This window comes from Myiozetetes cayanensis, unplaced genomic scaffold, assembly GCF_022539395.1.
Source record: "Myiozetetes cayanensis isolate MyiCay16 unplaced genomic scaffold, myiCay2020 scf1, whole genome shotgun sequence".
Classification (NCBI taxonomy): domain Eukaryota; kingdom Metazoa; phylum Chordata; class Aves; order Passeriformes; family Tyrannidae; genus Myiozetetes; species Myiozetetes cayanensis.
In genome coordinates this window covers 46,702,176-46,724,659 of record NW_026086604.1, presented here as the reverse complement: position 1 = coordinate 46,724,659, position 22,484 = coordinate 46,702,176, and the positions used below count along the sequence as shown (strand labels likewise).

Here is a 22,484-nt window from a genome sequence, read left to right as displayed (position 1 = left end):
GGCAACTAGTTCTTTACACTGGAGTCACTGGGGAAATGGGGACATTCACAGCAGTTTTATGAGTATTACTGTTGCCTACCCATGTTACTGATGTCACAAAATGAAGAGCATCTGCAACAAAACCTCATCTTGATCACTGTCAGTTTGGGATTTGCAGAGAGCCAAGTGCTCCATTCCCTGTCCTGAGCCTTGTGTCCTTCTACTGCTGGTTCAGGATTTTGTTACAATTAGTTCTCTACTTACTATCTCCTTGGAGATACTGTGTTGGCTGTAATGTGTTTTATAGTGTACAACTGCACCTCAGTTTTGCCATTCAGGAGAATGAGCCACCTACTTTTACTGCTACAGATGATCGTGTCTCATTGATCATCTCCCTGTGGCTTGTCAGGAAGCCTCCCAAATAGTGTGTTGCTTTGGAGCATTAGGTGGCTTTATTCTGCTGTCCTTTTATACTTTCAGTCCACTTGGAGAACAGCTGGTTTCATAAAGGAAGCTAAATCTTGTAATTTCTTTAAACCACTTACATAGAATCAAATTTGTAGTGCAACTAGGTGATTCCTGATTCCTTTGAAAAGGCTGGGAATTAGGTCTTGATTTTTACAACTACAGTGCACTGCACCAAGAAGAGGAAAAGAGCTTCCTGCCAGTCATGTTGTATGTGACATCTAAGAACATGGTGGGTTTCTGGTCTCATAAAAATACTTTCAAACATTTATTTGTAGAGATGAAATGTTGAGACACTGTTGTTACTCTTCCTAATCTTAGTCTCTTGGAGGCAAATTTCTGACTGTGAGAACAATAAGAAATTAGGTGGATTAGCCAAGTGATCAGTACCAGCCCACAGAGGAGTAATTTTGAAGAAAAACCTAAGGAGAAGGGAGGGAAAGGCCAAACCATCCAAGAAGACTTTAATGCCTTGGATACAGGTACACAGAACTACCAACAGGGTATTTAAAGCAGAAGTTCAGAGTGAAAAATGTGCATCTCCTCACAGTCCTTTTTGCAGCAGTTTCAGCAAATTTTGGAGATTAGTTCCTGTCATGTGTTTTTTTCATTAGGAGAGTTAGCACTTTCATTAGGAGAGTCAGCCTCTTGAGGAGGATGAACATGACTTGCCTGCCACATTGTTATTTCACCTTTTTCCTCCAAGTCATGGTTACAGCAGATATGGGAGGCAAGCAGGATTTCAAGGGCAGGGAGATTAAAATGCTGGCTGCCACAATTTTTTGTGTCAAGAGCTATGGAATATTTTCTATGAAATGACAGAACACCTAAACAACCAGGGTTTGTTTTGTTTATAACATTAACTTAGTAATATTCTTCTTTCTTACTATATGCCTGTGAGTGTTTTGGGTGCTACATGGAAAATGCATGGACAGTTGCCTCCTCCAAGCTGTAGATTCGGCAAACTAGAGAGGACAGTGAGTATATTTGTACATGTACACGTACATATATGTGTATATATGAAGGAGAAATGGACATGAATTAGAAATGCTGACATCTAATATCACACTGGTCAAGTATCTTAATGAGTCTTTAAAGGATTATTTTTCTCTAATGATTGATTGGCTGAGATGGTTTATACTGGTCTGAACTCTGTGTGCACAGTTTACCTTTATAGACCAGGAGTTGTTAGTGTATCGTAGATGTGCCACTAGTAATTTTATTCAAAACAGTATGCCTTGGAAGACCTTAAACAAAGACCATCACCAAAAACCCCCACTTTAATTTTAAACAGCAGATGTGACCTTGTGGCAGAAAAACTCTGAGAAGGAAGGGAAAAAAAGAAAGGCATTCTTCTGGCTGCTCTCAAATATCATAATGAACAGTGTCTGCTTGCTGACTGTCCAGCTTGGCTGTTTTATTGAGAGATGCCTGGTGACTGTGCAGATGGATGCTCAATTTTCATCTGCAGCACAGCTGACTGGCTTTCTGTCAAGCTTGGCTTTGGGGTGATTCCAGTTGTCATGTGGATTTGGTGTAGAAAGAGGGAGGCTGTATTTGAGATAGGGGTTAAGCACTCCCCTAGACAGTGCAGTGTAGGTTTTCAGCTCCATTTGCTGCCACTGTAGTAAATCCATTTCTGATTATGTGCTAAGCCCAGACAGATTAACTGCTGAGTTGAACTTGTGAAGTCACATATGTGTGTTCCCAGAGTTCCTCCTGCTGAAAAAGGCAGATCTATATAACCTGTAGGTTCAGAACAGTTGAAAATTCATCCTAATATTGTTGCTTTGATGTCTGTTTGAAAGCAAAAAACCCACCCAACCAACCAAAAAAACAACCACAAAACAAGCAAAAAAACCAGGTTTGCTTTTGCTCACCATGTTTAAAGGATGCTGTCCCAACAGTGTTTATATGAGAATTGGATCTGGGACTTAGTAAAAGACAGTATTCTTCCAGATGCTTTTAAATTGAATTTTCCTGTGAAAATGGCCTCAACTATGAATTCCACAACATGCAGTTCAGGCTCTTAGGGCTGAAAAAGAGAGGGGAATGCTGGAGATACTGCATAGTTTTGATATTTCTGATGTCTGATGATACTGGTATCATAAGCTTGTGTTGTCTATTCTGATTCACTGTATAAACAAGTACAGCATGAACTTCAGTGTATAACCTTGACACGACTGAAGCTTTGGTTTGTATGTCTTGGTGGTTTGTCCAAATTGCAAAAACTGCATATTGAGAAAGAGATAAAGTATTTGCATTGATAAAACATTTAATTTTCTTTGAGAAAAACTGTTTTGTGCCTCAACCTTTTTATTTCAAGAAACAGACCATTAGTTCTTGTTTCGTTGTAGTCTAAGAACTACTGAGAATCTTTCTTACATTTAGATTTGACAGGATAATAAGTCAAAACTATCAGTGCAGATCAGACATGAACCAAAATATGCCAGAATAGTGTGTTGATTTCCAATGTGACCTTGCCAGAGTATGAGGTTGGACTGGTTGATCTTGAGAGGTCCCTTCCAACCTGAATTATTCTGTGATGTTTGTTGTAAAGTGGGACGATACAAAATCCATAAAACTTGGCAGTATTACCTACTGGTAAGATACAACTTCCTGAGACAATTCATCTGGCCCACAGATTTTGCAAAGATACTCAAGGAATTGGCTAGTGGCAGCATGAACTGTTTTGGTAACCTGCTTCCCACTGTCTTCTTTCTGGTCATTTTTCCACTGTGTGCCAGATGTGCTTTCTGTATATGGGGAGAAATGCATGCTGACTGCAGATCCAGTCACACACATCAATGGAGGGACCCTCTGGGTTCTGCTGCTGGCAGCTCTCTGCTGATCTTGTCACTTTAGTGGATGGCAACACAGAAATGGTCTGGTGATTGAGGCATTGCTGGGCACGTGTTAACAGGAAGGCTGCAAAGCTTGAGTGACTCCATAAGAGGTTGTTTGGCCTGTCTGGGATGGAAGATTGAGCGTCAAAGGGTAATAATGATACCTAGTAGATTGACATTGTTGCATTGTCTAAAATCTGTCCAGATTATTGCTCATAATCGAACATTTTACTCTAAGGAAACTTGAAATAAACCCAGTACTATTACTTTTAAACCTTTTTCAGGACTAAAATTAAGCATGCATTAAAAGGAGATATTTGTTTGTTATTTCAATCAATTGCTTCTACGTCTTATTTTGTTAATTGGTCAGGTTTGGAAACAGCAGTTCTCAATGACGTGCCCTTGAGCATCTTTCTGATAACTGAATTGTATATGTATCCATATGTTTTATATTTCTGGACATAGTGGTTCTTATGTGATGATTGTCTGTGTGTAGCAGTTTTTCTCTAGCTGCCATAATCTGGCTGAACATGCTCCATGTGTAGAGGAAAAACAACCAAGTGTGGAAAAAAGAGGGTTGGCCTTTTTGGTTCCAATTATGAAATGAGGAATAGAGTCTGGATGATAACATACCTTTTCCTGCTCCAAATGATTATCTGAATAAACCGTGGGAAATTGAGGTTTTATAAAAAACACAGCAAGGGGGAAAGAACTAAAATTTGGCAACTGCATATTGAATGTTCTTTGAGAAACTCCATCTTAGGGAGGAGTTGACTGGCAAGTCAACAAGGGCCAGAAAGCAGAACTGTTTTATGATTCATAACTAATCCTTTGCCCCAAGGACGGAAACAAGTGTATTTGAGGCCATGTGCCTGTAAGGATGCTGGCCTCAGGATGAATTCATTAAAACAATTATCTCCTACCTGTTCCAAAGTGCAGGCCATGCTGAGAGGGACTGGTAAATTTCTCCTTAAAAAATGCATGTTGAAAATGAGGTCTATTCTGTGTGTTGTCACAGTGTGTTTCTCATCTGGAGTAAATCACATAAACTGTATTTCTTTCAGGCAGCGTGCAGAGATAATACACTTATGAATCTTTTGTCCATACTGTCTTTATGTGTGCCAGGAAAAACAGCCCCAAACTATGAATACATAAGGAGAAAATAGTTATAAGAGAAAGGACCCCTTTTGAAATAGGCTGATATCAAAATGGTGAACAAACAGTGAAATGCAATGTCACCATATAGCCTCATGAGCGATAACATTCAGATTGTGATTTTCTTTGTTTTGGAAATGAGGCTGGCAATGTTTTATTTGTGGTTATTACTGGCTTACCTATCTCTGATCTTTTGTAATTCCTTCTCTATTTCTACAGATAAACTTATTTTTACTTAACAGAAGTTTTAACTGAGGATCACTGTTCTTTATCATTCTATTCCTATTCCCAGGAGGGAAGGACTATTATGATTTTAATGAGTTTTTTTTAATTCAATTCACGTTTGTGTCCCACTTCTGCTACTACTGAATTACTCGTTACTGAGAAAACATGTTTTTGTAACTTTAGCCTAAGCTTGATACATCTGACCAGAGCAAGTCAGAGGTAACTGAAGAATATTCTCATGTTCCTAATTCGACCAATTGCTATTATGTTCCATGGCAAAAAAGATGGGGATTTGTTTGGATCATTTACAGATACATGCTTTTCTTTAACTGAAGAATGGCTTAGTTCAAGGTAAAAAGTCAAAGTTAATACAATAATATGCTGAGTTAGAAGACCTAGAGTTCTAAACTAGCAGCTTGAGAGCTAGGGAAGCTAAAGAAAATCTTCTGTGATTTTTCTAAGAAAAAAATACTGAAAAGTAGGTTCCCCTAACCTCATTTAATAGAATCATAGAATTATTGAGGGAAATGTGAGGTAAACTTGTGTCCCTTTACATTTCAACCAAAAAATGTTGCAAAGTGTCTGGGGATTCCACTTCGGCCGAGGAATGAGGAAGTTTCTTTGGTCATTGAAGAAAAGTATGATGGTTTACTTAAGAGGGGAAATACATTTCTTTCCCCTCTTAGATGGTTATCTCTCTCTTACCGTGGCATAGCAGTAAAGGACATAAATGTGAATGTAAGAGAAAAAGCCTCTTCTAAAATTATGATAAATGCTTATGCAAAATTACAATGTAGATTTTTCTCCTGGATAATGATCTATGTACTAGCATGTAAAGAGTATGGGGCTTTTGTTGCTGTAGTATATTTCAAGCAATTTACACTGATGTTCAAAAGAAACAAAATCCTTGTAGTCCATAATTCATTTAAAGTTACAGAGAAATTACTCACATGCATTAGAGAAGCATTGCAGGTCCATGTCTTATTTAGTCCAATTCTGGCTGTGTTAGAAAAACAAATATATTCATTCCTGAATAGCTCTGGCATAACTATCATTGCCTGCCTGATCAGAGAGACTACTTTTGGTAAGGAACTGGATTTCAGCTACAGGTCTCTTGCTAAGCTGTGAAGAGACCAGGAAAAACAGCTGTAAAAATGTTGACGTTTGCCATGAATTTACATAAATAATAACTTACTTTCCTTTGAATGCTCAGGGTGATATTACAATGTGGACTTGGGTCTGTAGAAGATCTTGTTACCTCTATATTCTGCCACTGAGGGATGGCACATGGCTTCTTCGTGCCTCAGTTTCCCTGTCTGTAAACCAAGGGCGGTGTTTGTACTGGGAGTTTTTAAAGCACTATATGGCAGTAATGATTTGCTCCATGGCTGAGCCTAAAGGATTCTGAGTTCAAGTCTCCTGGTCAGGCCCCCTGGGCTGCCGAGCTTCATGCTTCTGTCAGTAAGCTTTAGACCTCAAGGAACAAATTGTGTTCTTGGCATACATACAAACAGTTATTTTGCTTTTATGTTCAAACCTTCTGTTTAATTTCAGTCAACTTAATTTTAATGAGTTGAATTTAAACATTGCAGTCTCCGGTTTCCCTGTGAGAACTGTTTGCCATGTGTGGAGAGCCAGGGCAGAGTCTCCACTGCGGTGGCTTTGCGGTGGAATGGATTCGAAAGTCCAAGGCCCTTGGTCAGTGCAGCAGCCCGTGGCCGAGGCTCTGTTTACCCACCACCGAGGTGCTAAGCGGTATCTGCGCTGGTGTTAGGGGAGCGTATGAAATACCCAGTGAAAATAGCCTAGGCTGTGCCTCGCAGTAGGTCTTCAGCTGGCTGGTTAAAGCAAGCAATAGCTGAGGAGGGAGTAAATAAAGCCTTTGCAGACCACATGCTGTCGCAACCTTTCCCCTCCCCCCCTGTACCCTCTCTTTTTTTTTTTTTTATTGGCCATATGTTTTAGTAGTCTAAGTATGTGTCAGTGGTAATCCAGGCTCTGCGCTTTTAAAGGATGATTACCCAGTTTGTTGCTGAAGTGAGAGACTATTTCTTCCCCGTTTAATTTTTGTGAGGGTTGTAATTGTAAACCCTTTTTTTTTTTTTTTTTTAATTTTGTTGCAGATTACTCTTTGTATGGCTAAATTTAACTCCATCTGTTTTCGAGGACTGCCGGTCTGTTTCCATTTTGTATGATAGGGGGGTCAAACAAACCGGTTTGTTCTCTGGATGCTAATCTGAATTTCAGAGGCGCTGTCCTTCACCCCCGGGCTCTGTTCCCCTCCCCCTCTTCCCTGCTTTCTGCAAACAGCCTCTTCGGGTCTCTTTCTTCCCTCCATCCCCACCACACACTTCTTTTCTCCCCGGCCTTTCAGAACAGTAAATTTTGATTATCCTTTCTTATTCTTCCCATACTCCAATTTTCACTTGAGGTGGCTGATGTACTAGATAATTAATGCTCTGAAAATTCAAATGGTTTGGAAGTCCTCTGGTCTGTGTGTTATATTAAAGATACCACAGTGCTTTTTTTGGGAATTAAGTTTTATAGATTTTGATGGGTTAAAGCAGGTATGTGGGAGACAACGGGTACAGGGTTTTTTGATGAGTTTTAAAAAAAGGTGACCTCTCTTGTCAGAGTGTGATGAGGGTCATGTTGATTTTATATAAAGTAGTCATTGGGAATTCCCGTCTTCGGGGAGTCATTTCTCAGGTCTCCAGTGAACCTTGGCCGAACATGGAGGGGTTTCTAACTAGCATTGGATCCCTGCTTGTAGCCCAGCTTCAGGGTAGCTCTCATAGCATGGTTAGAGTTAACCTCCTTTTTGCCTTAAAAATGAGAAACGAGGCTAGTGGGCATGCAGAAACGCATTGTCATCACACGGAATAAACCCTCCTCCTACCTGTTATGTGGAAAATAAACAAACCCACAAATGCACCGCCCTAGTAGATTGAAATGTATGTGTGTCGGGGAGGAGGGGAATAATACGTAGGAAAAGATTTATGCCTTCCTTTGGGCTGTTGCTTGGTAACAGAAAATGCCTCTTAAGCCTATTTTTGGAGAGGGGAGGGGTGAAACTTGATTCAGTGACCATCTGTCCCAAGCTGGTTGATTTCCTGTTGAGCTCTCCTTTGTTTCTGTCAAACAATTGATTCTTACCCTTTACAGATAAGAATACTGTTGGTGACATTGCCCTGAATCAGCAGGTTGGCTTGTGGCAACCACAAGACAGACCTATTAAGTTTAATTTTCTTTTTTTAATATTTAAGGGATTTTGGTTTTTCTGGGGCTACTAACTGTGGTTTTACTGGGGTTTATTTATCTGTGTTGTGGTTTGGGTTTTTAGTTTTTGTTTTCTTTCCTCTTGGGAAGTGCCTGCATTACAGCAGGCAAGTGTAATAAATGTAATTGAAACATTTTTAAAGAGGATGTAATAAGGTGTTTTTTCAGCCTGAAATTGTTGGGAAAAAGCAGCCACGGCTTTGGGCCCATTAAACCTTGTGACAGTGGGGGAGAGCAGAAGTTAATTGAAGTCACTATTGAAGAAATACCCACTGTTCCTGTGAAAACAAAACCCAGATTCTTAATTACAAATGGAATATTTGCTATTGTTCTTGCTTAATTGTCAGAAAATCATTCTCTGAGTACCTCCTGATGTTTTCTTAGTGGTAGGGTGATTGATAGATTTGAACTCAGATTATTTTTAAGTTGTCTGTTTTTATTCATGTTGCAGAAGCCCATATTTTTCCACAAAAGCAAGTGTATTTTATGCATGCAAGGTTCAAGGTGCATACACATGAAAATCTGTGTGTGTCCTCTGTAGCTGGCAATTATTTACTAAGCATTCTGATACCGTTATCTTCCCTGCCCTGAATTTCAGCATTCAGAGAAGCAGTTCATAGTTCTGGGTATCTGCTAAGGGAAAATAAGGCATTTGTGACACAGGGAGACAGGTAGTATCTGCCAAAAGGTAGGAAAGTTCCCCAGTGCAATAGGAAAAATGATGGTCACTGTTATTTCCTTCAGTCAGTGAAACTCTTTCCTGGAGCATTTACATGATGCTGTGTTATGGAGGAGTGTGAGAAGGAAAGACCAAACGTCTTGGCATCTTACAGGTCTTTGCTTATTTGAGTTAAGCCTACTTGTCACTCAGTAGATGAAATTTGGAGGTAATTCTCAAAGGTTACTTCACAGGCTTAAAGGTGTAAGGAAAGTTAATTTCCCTTTCTCTTCTATTTTTCCCACATGCTTTCCAGATTGCTTTCCACAGGTAGGAGAGCTGTTAGTGCAGCTTTCCAGCATGGTCCTGGGTGTATGTGGGATTCAGCTCTTCTTGAATTCGATGGCAAAGTGCCTACTGAACATTCATTTAGTGAAATGTTGGGTCAGGGATACTTGTCAGATTTCTGTCCTATTAAAAGAAAGTTGCATCTGTGATTTGGCTTAATAAGGAAGGTTCATAGGAAACCATGTGAACGAGCCTATGTGTCAGTGCTGTGGCTTGCTGGTCCATCAGCCCTTGCATCCTCCTTGCCCATCTCCTCATCCCACCCTCAGCCTTTTCCCCCTACTTTGCTGCTGTTTGTTTGGCATATGCTGGGATCTGGCAGAGGAACTGATCCACTTGAAAAATGACGTCTTTCTCTAGGTAACTTTTTAGATGGATGAATCCCTTGATCCAGTGCAGTGTAATACAATGGGGAGGAAGTGATAAGTACTGAATAGATTTGGTTTTTTCCCCAAATCATTAATGCCAAACATGCTTTGAAGTATTTTAAAATATACATCCTCTGTTAGGTAGATAAATCTTACTTTGGGATTGGTTTGGAAATTTTGTGAACTGGACGGGTGTACAGACATCACTTCTGTAAAATTAATTGAATGTTCATATGTGCTACATTTTTCCCTCCTTTTGGTAGAAAGTGATAGGTACCACCAACATACCTTTTGGGTCTTTTCAGTCTGTTTTGAAATTACACTGAGATCAAAAATCATTTGTAGAACTAGCACCAACTAGGTTGATGTTGACCGGGGAGCTTAAACTTGGCAGTGAAGGAACTGTTCTGAACTGGTTTGAGTACTGATTAAATTCTATTTCTTCCTGCAGAATGAGTTTCTGTGAGAAGGGAAAAAAATAAGAACCAGGGAATTTTATTTCAGACTTGAAAACCCTGTTCTAGATATTTAGAACACATTTTTGTATCTGGCATAGAGAAATTGATGAGTGGTTGTTCTAATCCAGGTTTTTTTCTGTTCCCTTAAAAGAGCATTACTAAAGTATATAGCTCAAGTGTAGGGAAGTGACAAATAGTCCAGTTCTTTCAGCATCTGGGGAAAGCAGCTGAGTTCATGGTGCCTGTAGATGACAGAGCAGTGAGAATACAGGCCTGCACTTACCTTTTGCTTTCTCTGCTTGGGTTGTACTGTACTTCTCCCATTAGAACAGATCTGGTGTGTCCTTTGTTCCCAGATAAAAGCATCTACAGATCTGCCAGTCAGAAGGCATAGCACCTGTGGATTGCTTTACAGAGGTGAGGGCAGTAATTCTAGAAAGGGAAGTCTGTACAGAACTGGCATCTGCTTGCATTCACCTTCTCGTATTGCTGCTGAAAGGATGGAATTATTTATGTGTATTTTTTCCCTTCTGAATGCCGTCAGCCAGAGTCAGAGGAACTCTATTCAGTGTCAGGGTGTTGGGCAGGGGTTTTCTTTTGGGAAGGGTAACACAGGGGTAGGGTCATGATAACTACTTTTCCTGCATGCTCCTCACCTATGTCATTGTTACAGTGTTCCTATTGCAGTTCTGACCCAGCCTCCATTTACAGAACTGGCAGCCGTGCCATCCTTAGTACCAATTTGAGAAATCTTCCTCTCCTGTGATAAAAAGTCCTGTTTGTGGTTTGCAGGACAGAGTTTGGACATTGCAGCAACGTTACTCTTTTCACCCCAGCCTCCATCCCCAACTCCAAAATCACATGCATCAAAACTGAAAGTGCCAAGCTTCCCTTTTTGTAGGACAGTCTGGCTGTCAGCACCACTGGCAGGCTTTCCAGGGAATAAGGACTAAGTAAAAGTTTTTAGGGAGCCCTTTGTTTCCAACAAATAGCTTTCTGAAACCACAAAGCTGAAACTTTAACTTTGGAAAAAGACCAAAACCAAACACATGTCCTCTCCAGAGTTACGTGACCGACTGTGTCATAGTCCATTACAGCCCTCTTCTGTGTTAAAAGTTACTGCTCAGGTAAACACTTACCTTTAGAAGAACTCCAGGCCTTGGACATACAGGGCTGTGCTCATCCTTTAATCTTTGCTTTATGTTGAGTTGGCTACTGGCTCAGCTGCTCCACTTAGATCACTTCTGGAAGCTGTATTTACTTTTCACTCTCTGGAAGTGTGTTGCAGAACAGCTGTTATGGTCCGTTCTGCCCTGTGGTCTTCTGGTCATCTAACATGCCCCTTGGATGATCGCTGTGGTTGATGGGACTGATTAGTAGTTGGCAGCACTCTCTGTAAAAGACTGACAATTTCTGGGGCTGCTTGTGACTTCTGCTTTAGGCTGCTTTTTCATCTTCTGCATTAAAGAAGTGGGATTCAGGGAGAACATTCATGGTGGTTAGATGAAATTGACTGATTTTAAGTTAACTTTGGTTGCGTTTCTGCTTCTTCACTGTAGAATCTTTCTGGGTGTAGATACTGCTGGGAGAGAATCTGCCTTATTCCTTGCTGGAGGAACCCTTTCAAGGGCTGGCCAAGCAGTGGCAAGCAAGCCAGTTCTGCTCAGGTTGGCAGTCAAGGCTATGCCAGGCTAGGCAGAAACTGTGTGTGCCACCAGTCTTAAAGAAATGAAGCAAGATGGGGTAGGTCAGAGGGAAGCTTGGAAATAAATTTTTTTTATTATATATGCAAACTCATACCTGGTTTTAATAATATTCCGAATTTTGTTTGTATGCTAAAGAAATTAATTTCAATACATCTTTTTAGGAAACTTTTTTTTATTTCTTAGAACTTGTAATTTCCTTTGACTCCTCTGACATCCTTTCCTCCTAAGAAATATTTTATGGTTGTGCTTGTTTTATCTCGCTACCTCAGAGAACTGAACCACCAAAAAAACCCAAGCAGGTGGTTTACCTGAAAGTTGGACTTCTGAGGCCTAAGCTCATGTCTTAAAACCTCGGATGGCCTTCCTTCTGCATATGTCTGAATAAAATGTTCTGTTTTGTAACCTGCTGGCTCATTGGTGTTGTGGATGTCCTTACCATTGTGGAGATGAGCCTGTTTCCCACTCAGCAATGGGGAATAGCAACTCCTTTATATATACATATATATATATATGTACACATACATATATATATGATATATGATATGCAAAATGTTTGAGTGGATCATGCAGAAAGTATTCTTCCATAGATATCAACTGATTGTGTTTAATCAAGATATTCTGTTTGATTTGACTTGGAAGTTGCAGTTGCCTGGAGATACACTACTGTTTTACTTTGAGGATGTAACTTTGGTGTTTAATGTAATTCAATGTAGTATAAAACAAACAAAAAAAGACAATCTGGACTATTGCATGTAAAACAAGTGTTGCCACGGTCTAGTACTACTTTATATATGTATATAAATGACTGCAGAAGACTGCAAATATGTGAAGGTGGTAGCTTTTGCATGTGTCAGTGCTGCCCTGGAATGGTAATTTCTGTGAATGGAAAAGAAATACCTTCAGTTGAAAAAAGTGAACCAGTGTAAGGCAAGGTAAGGCTACTGTCTCTGAACTGCAGTCTTTTTGATGCATCGCATGATGACCAAGTAGGCCATTATTTTAACCTTTTTTTTTTTCTCTTTTTCTCCTGAGCAGAAGTATGATCCTTTCCTTCTCTACCATTTTTCTCACAAGGTTAAGTTTCCTGCTCATTTTCCAATGGTTTTGACTGGAGCTTTTTTTCAGATTGTTTTCCCAAGTGACTAGATAGCAGCAAAGAATAAGGGGATGGACCTAAAATTAAGCCAGCTAAAGCTAGCAGTTGGGAGATCTTTGTTCTGTTCTGTCTTGACCACAAGATTCCCAACAGATATTGGTGGGGGTAGGGCATGGATCTCAATTCTTTATCTTCAATCTCTTTTCCTCCTCTATGAGTAAAGTGTAAATACAGTGTTACTTAAATGAACAACTAAATTCTTCTTAGTGTTAGTGTTGAATTAACATAATTCGTAAAGCCTGTAAATGAAGTGTGGGTTTATAGAAATATCCTGGGAGGATATGTTGACTTACTTTTCTTGCAGTACGCTTGTTTGAAGTGAATTATCTATTAAGTCCCATGAAAGTGGCTCTTCGTTTTGCTCTTCTTTTTTGGAATGCAATCTATTAGTGATACCCAGAGGGGTCAGCAGCATAAATAATGTTTGTTTCCAGGCTTGTTGGGTGCAAAGGAGGGGGGTTCATAGTGAAAAGAGCTGTTTTGTTTGGTGTGGCTGATCAGGAGTGAGGCTGGAATTGCTCACAGTTGTCATTCAGGTTTTGTTTCAAAGTCCAAGGACCTACTGGGAAAAACAAAAAGCTAATGAAAGCTGACTGTATTTCAACCCAAACCCTGTGGAATCCAAAATGATGTCCTGACACTCCTCGTATTCTTATTCTCCTGCATTCCCATGGTTACTAAGGTAACAGGTTTTTAGAGGCTTTACATCTTCATTGTCAAGTATTTGCTACACTTATTGTTGCTGTTTGCAGATTAGGGCAATTTAAAGAATGCCTTTTGAAATGGGGACCAAAAAATACAAAAAGAAATATAGTAGAAATAGATGTAATGAATCAATTACCTTCTCTTGTTTAAATTTTCAGTGCTACTTATCAGACATACAAAATGTCACATTGGTTTAGTGTAGGGATTTTAGGCATGGGAAAGTGTTTTTTTAAGGCATGTTCATTACAGAACTCTGAATACCGATGTGAGGAGTACCAGATGTGACTTAGTGCCTTTTCTGACAACTGAATCGTGGAGAAACTGAAGTTGATATTTGCGTCAGGGTATTACCTCTCTGCTTATAGTACCTATGGGACAGCTACCTGAGTCTTGTAAGCTGTGTTACTGCACCTATGAAATCACACTTTAAAAATTAAGCAGCTGGGGGGAAAAAAAGGAAACTGTGTTTTCTAACAAAGTTTAGCTTCATGCAGAACTCTTGTAGCCAAACACGTTTTATTGATGCTGCTCTGTGTCCATTTAGCTCAAGCAGAAATGTGCTTACTTACATCTTCCCTGGAAAGCTTGTTTATAGAGGAGATGGTCAGGCTTGTAAATATATTCCGGGAATATGACATTTAAATTGATTTAATGCCTTCTGGCTTCTTGGAAGTTAGTGTGTTGCTGCAACAAACATCTTTAGCATCTGTGCTAGGAGAACTGTTTTTTTAAAAAATTGGTGTAAATGTTAACTCTTGAACGTAGTGAGGTCTTTACATCCCAATAATTTGTGCTGTGTGGCTGAGTTATGGCATATAATTAGTCCTTTTTGCCTCACAGAGATGAAAGGTTTCTAGTTGAGAAGAATACTGCCAGACCAAATACAGGTGTTGTTCTGCCTGGGTGTTTTTGAAATGAGTGTGTTGCCATATACTCCAGAGCCCTTTATTGGACAAACCCATGTAGTGGGTGAGATCCCCATGCTGCTGAAGTAAATCACCACCAGTGTTCATGCTGTCTTTAATTAGGCAAGACTGAGAGTGTGCCCTTAGATTACTTTCTTTATAAAAGTAGATTGTATAATAGAACTTTATGGCTTCTCATTTGCAGCTAAATACAGTTTCTTTGGAGTCACAAGCGTAAGGGGGGCCCGTTGAGCACCGTTTTATTACAGTTTTGCGGATGCTGCTGATAGTGGTTTGTGCTTAGCCGGGCAAGTGCTTACCCATGTTGGTTACGACTCTCTCTACACCCAATGTCAGCAAGAGGTAACTTGCTTGAGGAAGGCAAGACTTAGGAGGCCAGTGTGCAGATGAGTACAGAGCAGATTACCCCAGAAGAAGGGAGGTGACAGATGGGTGGCTGACGCCACAGGGGTGAAGCCAAATGCGGACTGAATTGCTCCCTGCAATGAAGGACAGAAGGTGGTTGGCACGCATCTCTCACAAATTATCATTTTTAGGTGTTTGTAGGGAAGCCTTTAATTTGATTAGGTCCTTTCCTTAACAGTTCTGCACTTGTGGTTGTTACGTTGCCCTGGGCAAAGATGTGATTTGACATCAAAATGTCTCTCAATATTTAGCTTTATAATAAGCTGTTTATAACAAGATTTAAATCTTCCAGATACATACAAAACACTGAATGAAGGAATGTATATGCATATATGAAAATATAGATACTTCTGTGAGGTTACAGAAGGAAAGGTCATCTTCCATCTCACTTAAGAATGTGTACAATGCATAAGAGAAATAAGGTATGCAACTCAAAAAAATTACGCTGTGGACATAAAATTTAATAAACAATTATAATTCTAAATTTTGTTTTCGTGATTCTTTTCCAACTTTTTTAATCCTGTTGTCACACTTTCAGTGCTTCTTTTATTTCAGTATCCTGAAAGATGCAGAACAAGAGGGGAAAACAAATTCTTTACACCTTGTGAAGCTTTTGAGATCCAAAACTGCTAGTGTTCGACATGTTGTAAGCTTACTAGGGGTGATTGTAAATTCCTTCCTTAAAAAAAAGTCACCAAAGTGTAAGCTTTTTAAGGACAGACTTCAATGCAGAAGGGTCCACAAGAACTTGTTTTTTAAAAATAAATAAAACAGAAAATTCATGTTGCTGTCTCACAAACTTGAAATAATCATTGAAAGTTGATGTGGAAGGAAACTTTATTGCTGCTCTGGTAGAATTTTTCCATTCTGTAATTTGTACCTTCCTTTCATGCTGGAGCTCGAGTGGGGATGAACACCCATCTATCTTTGAGATGCAGAGCCCTTCAGAGGAGTCCGGAGGGGACCTCCACTGCAGGGAGCTGGGAGGGTATCAGGGCACTTTGTGTACGCTTTGGCATTCCAACTATAACCAAACATAATTTAAAAGCATTTATGTGGACCTCAAGGGATCTTTGCACTTTATGAATGAAAATCTTCCTTTTTCTGCTACACCATCCAAAAAGCAAGAGCAAGTCTTGCACAAAAATGTATTTTTCAACGCATTTTTTCTTTGATTCTACCTCTTCTGTTTTTTTCAGCATGATTTTTGTCCCTTTTGGTCAGCTTTTTCCATTATGTCTTTAATTCCTTCTGAAAACTTCTCTTTCATGGTAATCTTAAGACAGGAGTCTATCCAACAGAAACCTTTCTGTTCAAAATAATTGTTTTGGACAAACTGAAATATGTTAATACAATCATATGAAAGTTAAACTTTCATGAGTCATTGGGTACATGGTCTTCCCTTCAACGTGCTGGTCACTGAGATTCTAGGACATTCTGCTTTGTTAGTAAGGGTTCCAGCCTTGACAGTGAATTTGAGATCAGAATTTTGCAACTTTGATTTTTTTTTTTTTCCTTAAAAGCTGTTGTTTGTTGGGGTTTTGTTGCTGGTGGTGGTTTGGGGTTTTTTAATGGACGATGTTTGAATGTCCTTATTTTTAAATAGCAGTCAGAAGGATTTAGTTATTACATATCTTTAGATCTTCCAGTATCCTTCACTGGGTAGAGTGAAAACAGAGAAAGCAGGTTTGTTGGTTTGTTTTGTGGTTATTTTTTTTTCCTTAAAGTTTGGCTGTTAAAAGCAAACTAAATTTTGACTTAGCTGTTTGCATTCTGGCATATTGCATGCATTTCTTCAGTTCTCTTAAAAGATTTTCAAGACTGGAAGTATGGGTAGAACCAATAAGATGAATGAGTTGCCGGAATGTTTAGTGCGTGCCTGGTTCAAACAAGGGAATAATTTTTATTCTTTGTGGGTAAAAACGACCTAATGCTTTAGCGGGCATATGATTTTGAGATTAATAGCACACTGTGAAACATGCATGGGTTTTAAATTTGCATCATCCGGAGAAGATACAAATTCTGTTCTAGTGACCCATGAGGCAGCCTAGCAGTTTGTTCCCACTGGCAAAGATGGCTAATGAAGAGGCACAGACATTACAGGATCAAGCTATAAACTTAATTTCTGGCACACTGGCAGCTCTTCAAAATGTCTTTTGTTGGCAAACAGGAAAGCTATTGCAGTGTAAATTAGTGTTTTGTCTTGCAGAGGTGGAATGGAATGTAAGAATATTCTCTGGGTTTTGATGAAGTGGTTTTCTCTGGGAGACCAGAACACAGAAATAATTCAAGAACCCTTTTAAGCCTGCAAGATTTTAACCACTTTATATCTTCTTAAAGCAGCCTGTGCTGAACACCATTTGCTATAAAAAACAGTGAATAAGATGGGGGGGCTCTCCTCAATAACTGCATAAAAGACGGACTGATAACAACCAGTACAAAACTATTCTTTTCTCATCCACTTTCTCTCCCATAAACTGACTTTGTGGAATTTGCACACACAGCCCTTGTAGTGAGATGGTCTGTGGACTAACAAAGTGTAGAGCAGCTTTCCTTTTCACCCTGAACATGGGGTGCCCAGGGTGTCTTTACAGTCTGCATCCTTGGAGATTTTCAAGGTTTGACTGGGCAAAGCCTTGAGCAGCCAGGTTTGCTGTCACAGCTGATCCTGCTGTTAGTAGGAGGTTGGAATAGAGACCTTTTGACATCCATCCCTATCTGAATTATTCTGTGACTCTGAGAAAAAACAAGTTAAATTTTATTTGATCTAATTAACTACTAATCATCTAATTTAAAAGTCAGTTTTCCTATTCCATATTTGTCTTTACTGAAACCATTGGTTGAGCCACTTATACACAATTTTTAATAAAATATGAAATGTATAAAAGATTGTTGCTTGTTAAATTGGGCTTGGAGGGTTTTGCTTCTGTTGCAGTTCTACAAGCAATGGTCTTGGATCTTCAGCATAGTAATGCTGAGGTGGATTAGAATTGGAATGACCCAATGTTATTGGTGGAAGAGAATTTCTGTGTACTGTGAAGGATCTTTATATAGTATTAAAGTTTTGGGAAAATTCTTGAGGAATGTCTCGTTTTTGACATGGTAGCTCTCAAGTCTGGGTGGAAAAACTTTAGGACATTCAGTAGATCTAAAGTAAATTATTTGTTGAGTACCTCTTCTCTGACATTTAGTGTTATAATTGAAAAATTATTATAATCTCTCATTCTGACTATCCAAACTGAAGGTATCCAGTGATAATGATATAGACAATTTTAGTAATATTTGAATTGGCCTATTAATCTTTTCCATCATTGAGTATATGGAGTGCTACAGGCTCTGGTTAGACAGATATTGCTTGAATAATCTGAAGGGAGGAAAATTTTGCTGTTTTTCAGCTTTGTTTCACAAAACTAAAATCCTCGTAAGGCCAAACAAGTACAAAAGATTGGTCGCAGCTAACTTTGGTTTGCAGCAAGGGATACAGTGGAAACCAGAAGGCCAAAGGGGTTGTCTTCCATCTGTGTTGAAGATGCAAAGTCATGCTATCTATAGGAAAAGAGAGATGACATTGCCCTTTAGCCTGGACTTAATGTAGGTCAGTTGGGTCACCAGATGACATGACTTTAATGGCCAAACTGCTTTTAACAATTGCCTTGGGCAGTGTTTAATTTCAGTGATCTTTGCCAGCCTTTGGCAGAAGAGAGAGAAAAAAAATCCACCTTATCGTCTGTTTTCCACACGGTGATGGTTTAATCCTTTTTTGTACTGAAATTTCTCTAATGAAACCTACTGCCTAATACACACTTTCTTGTTGCTGTTAAATGCAGCATTGGTTTGTATGAAATTTCAGAATGAGTTGCCTGTGAGGCTTGTTGGGCTGTACAGCTACTATATGCAGAATTTCTAGTCTGTTTAAGATGACCTATAGTTTGTTATCTCTTTCACATGCAGTATCTTCCCTCTCACTGCAAAGCACTGCAACAGAGTGGCTCACATACCATAATAACAGAAGAGGAAGGATAGAGCTTAATTCAGATAGTTCTGCTGCTTTTCCATCTTGATGATGGACTGGGAATATACAATGTTCTCTTTCTGAAATACCTCAGTATTTGTCTTAGCAAGTGCGTGAATGTGTGTCAGTTTTGTATAGATACTCTGAAAGGGCTATTGCTCAGAAACAATGTCTCAAGGTTGTAATGGAGAGTGCTATTAACATGCTAGCTTAATGGCCTGTAATGGTGTGGGGGGAAAGACAAAGGAAAGCAAATGTTAGAGTCTTTGCGGGGATGGGGGGGGGACCAAAGCAAAAAAAATTGATTATGCCATGCACATGCATCTTTAGCATACCTACGTCTTGAAGGTCGTTTGCACTTTGTCTCCTTCCTCTTGTCTCTTCAATAACAGATATTAAAATTGGAAAAAATGAAGAGAAAGAAAATAAGGTGATCCAAGTGCTCTTATGTAAGGAACAACTACATTGACTAGACTGCAGCCTGGGAGTAAGACGTCTGAGGTCCATAAAATAATGTGGGGCAGAAGTGATAACTGTTAATGTCTTCTGGAGAGAAAGAACTGAGGAGCACCAAATGAAATTATCAGGAGCCATGCTGAATGCAATAAAATGTTATAACTGCCAGCGGGAGGTGGGTTGTGGCACACCTTTCTCAGGACTGTGCTGAAAGCTTAGGCAGTTTCTAAAGCAGCTGGATAAATTTATGATTGCTGTTAAATGAGCCTTGAGCTGCAGATCAGTGGAGACTGGGAGAACATTTTGGGTACTTATTACTGCAGGAACATCACTGAGTCTGTATTCTTCTCTGAGAATCTGTTGTTGGCCACTGTGACTTAAGGAAGGCAGCTTGTGGTCTGACATGGCATGCCTGTTTTTAGGTTGTTTTGACCACCCTATTGTTCTTCTACTGTGGGACACTGGGTTGGGTGAGGTGGGCTGCAGTAAGTGTTCCAATTCTGTCCTTTGCTCACAGTGCGTTTTCTGCAGGCAGTGAGCCAGATGAAACAGTATACAGGTTTATTTTCTGCACATATTAGTTTTATAGGTAATAAAACTAAGTATTAACAAGCAATTCCAGAAGTGTCAGAATTGAAGAAGCCTAGTTTCCTATAGATTTGGATTTTATTGAGTTATAAACTCTGATTAAAAATGTTTTCCATATTTAGGATGTGGTTAGAATCAGCCCTTCCAACAGCCGTTACCTGTAGCTGACACATGGTTCAATGTCCTGCCTCAGCTGGCTAAGTTTCCTCTTCAATATTGAAAGGCTGAAATATCTTTCAGACCTCTGTTCCCCTGTCTCATTTGCATGGAATTTTGTGTTTAAGAGATGCTTGGCAGAAAATATGTAACATGAGCCATGTTTCTCTTGGAAACCAGGCAAAAAGAAATAGTGGAAAATAAATAGAAATAATATTAGTAAGCCAAATAATCCTTCATCTTGCCCCAAAGTAGTGATAATATAGTCCAAAAAGTCCCATGAATATCAAAAGTAGATTAATTATAATCCTTCTAAAGTTTTGAGTGTAATACAGGTTAGCTTCAGTGCTCATGGCTGCACACAGGAACAGTGGGGTGTGAGTGTGACATCCAATTTTTCTTACATTATTTAGTAAGTGACACACATGCTGTGTTCTTGCTGGTTGTTAACAGCATGTGAATTATGAGGCCAAAGGGGTCTTCCTCATGACAATGGCTAATGTTTGTAGAAATGCAAAGGTCATGATCATGACTACTTTTTTTTAATGCCAACTGGATACCAATGACAATTACTGAACTAGACAGATCTTAAAGGGTCAGTTTATTGACTTACCTTCTCTGCTTTGTGAGGGGTGATGGAGTCAATGCAATTATCTAACTTCTGGGCTGTGCCAGTCTGAGTTTGGCTCTGGATATTTTTCCTTCATATTTCCGTGAAAAATAGGTGCTACTGGTTCACTAGCTTTATTTTTCTGTGAGGTGCTACAATATTATTACCATCTTTAAAAGAGAAAAAAAAAATCAACTTCTTAAAACACATTTCATGCTTTTGGGATAACTTTCTTTTCCTTCTAACCTGTAGCTTAAACTTTAATGGAGGAAAAAAATGGTGGTTTTGTACTTTTAGACTATTTGTATTAATGGTGACTAGTATTTTTGAAAAATAAAATTTTAATCAAATTTCAGTATTGACATTTTTGAGGTAAGACTAGGGCATTCAGACAAAGCTCTTTACTTACCCTTGGCTGAAAATATTTTGGTTTTTAAACAGAGATGATGTGTTTGGAGGGAATTGCAGCTGTAGGACATGGGGCCGTGGGTTGTAGCTTCTCTATCCCAGCTCAAAACTGAATGCCCATGAACTTCAAATTGATTCTGAACCAATTCTTCTGTGATACAATGACCTTACATCTGTGGAAGTATGCACTGCACAGTGCAGTGTGTTTAGTCACCCCTTGTGATGATTAAAAATTAGAAATGGAGACCTGAAAGCCATTATTTGTCTCTTTGGAAACCATACTTTCCAGTTACTGTACTGGATGCTTTTCTGGACTAGTAAAATACTAAACCAGTATTTTGAGAGAGGGCAGGTCACACATCAGGAAGCTGAGTCACAGCTGGAGTGGATACAGCACTAGGAAATATCTTCCTTAATAGCCTGAGAAAAACAAGAGCTATTAGATGATCTAATCTTTTTAATGTGAAACTTTTGCTCTTGTGACTTTGTTTTCCTAGTTGCCAAGACTAAGTGTGGAGGTCATCTTCCATCTCCCCCCCACCCCCTTACACAGGAAAGTTTCAGAAGTGTAGAGCTGATTAGTTTGAACCTTGCCTGAGTTTGTGGCCTTCTGATGCAGGTGTGGTAGGTGGATGGTGGATGTGATACTAGAAAGTAATTTTATCTGTTTGCAGAACAGTTGATTTATTACTAAAAAGAGGAACTGTTCTTTATGATGAGAATCTTTGTCTTGAAAGAAGCTGGAAATTATGCAGTCAGTGACTTTGTGTTTGGTAATAGCAAATCCATGTGAAATTTGAAGTTAAAGGAGTTGATCTAAAGCCAGATGTATCAATGAGATAGTCAAGTATAAGCTTAAAAGTTCTTGTTTGAACCCTCTAGGAAGCTGGAGGGTAGTGGTGGCAAGATGAAGCTTAAAAGCCTTGCTGAGATTAAAACTGGAAGTGAAGGAAGAGTGACTTTTAGAAACAAATGAGGAGAAATAGCAAATACTTTTGGACAAATTATTTTATTGTATTGTTTTAAGTAACTATAGATGAAACTTTTAATGTAATCTGCTGAGATTTGCAAGTGGTTTCTGTTACACAATTTACTATTCCAGTGCTTCACCAGACTTCAGTCATTTGCGTGAAACTTGGGCTTGTTGAACAGCTATTGCAGACTATTTTTCCCCCTTATTTCAAGTTGAAGTAGTAGGCAGTTTTTGGCATCAGACACACACATGGAGCGATTGCTTTGTTTGCAGAAGGGAAAATATTAGGAAAACATTGCTCTTGCCTTTTTTTTTTTTTTTAAACATCCTTGCTGTTTAATTATTTTGTGCTTGGCAGGAGTAGATTTAATCTCGAGTTTGCATCTTTGCTGTCCCTTCAGAAGTCAGCCAAAGCTATCTGAGTTAAGAGCCAAAACTTCTAGTTTTTTCATGCTCAGGAACTTGCTAGTGCTTCACTGCTAAAATTTTGCCTCCCCCGTGGTTCTGTTACAGCTTGTAGCTGTACAACATTTAGTCATACTCCTGATCATTGCAACCCTTCTGAAGATCAGGCACTGAAACTGAGGAGGTTTTTTAGGGTT

General features: G+C 39.2%; 1 protein-coding gene across 9 annotated transcripts in view; it reads left to right on the top strand.

The window, feature by feature from the left end:
- GREB1L (GREB1 like retinoic acid receptor coactivator) overlaps positions 1-22,484 on the top strand; it is a 139,037-nt gene that overhangs the window by 6,325 nt on the left and 110,228 nt on the right. The window lies entirely within an intron of this gene.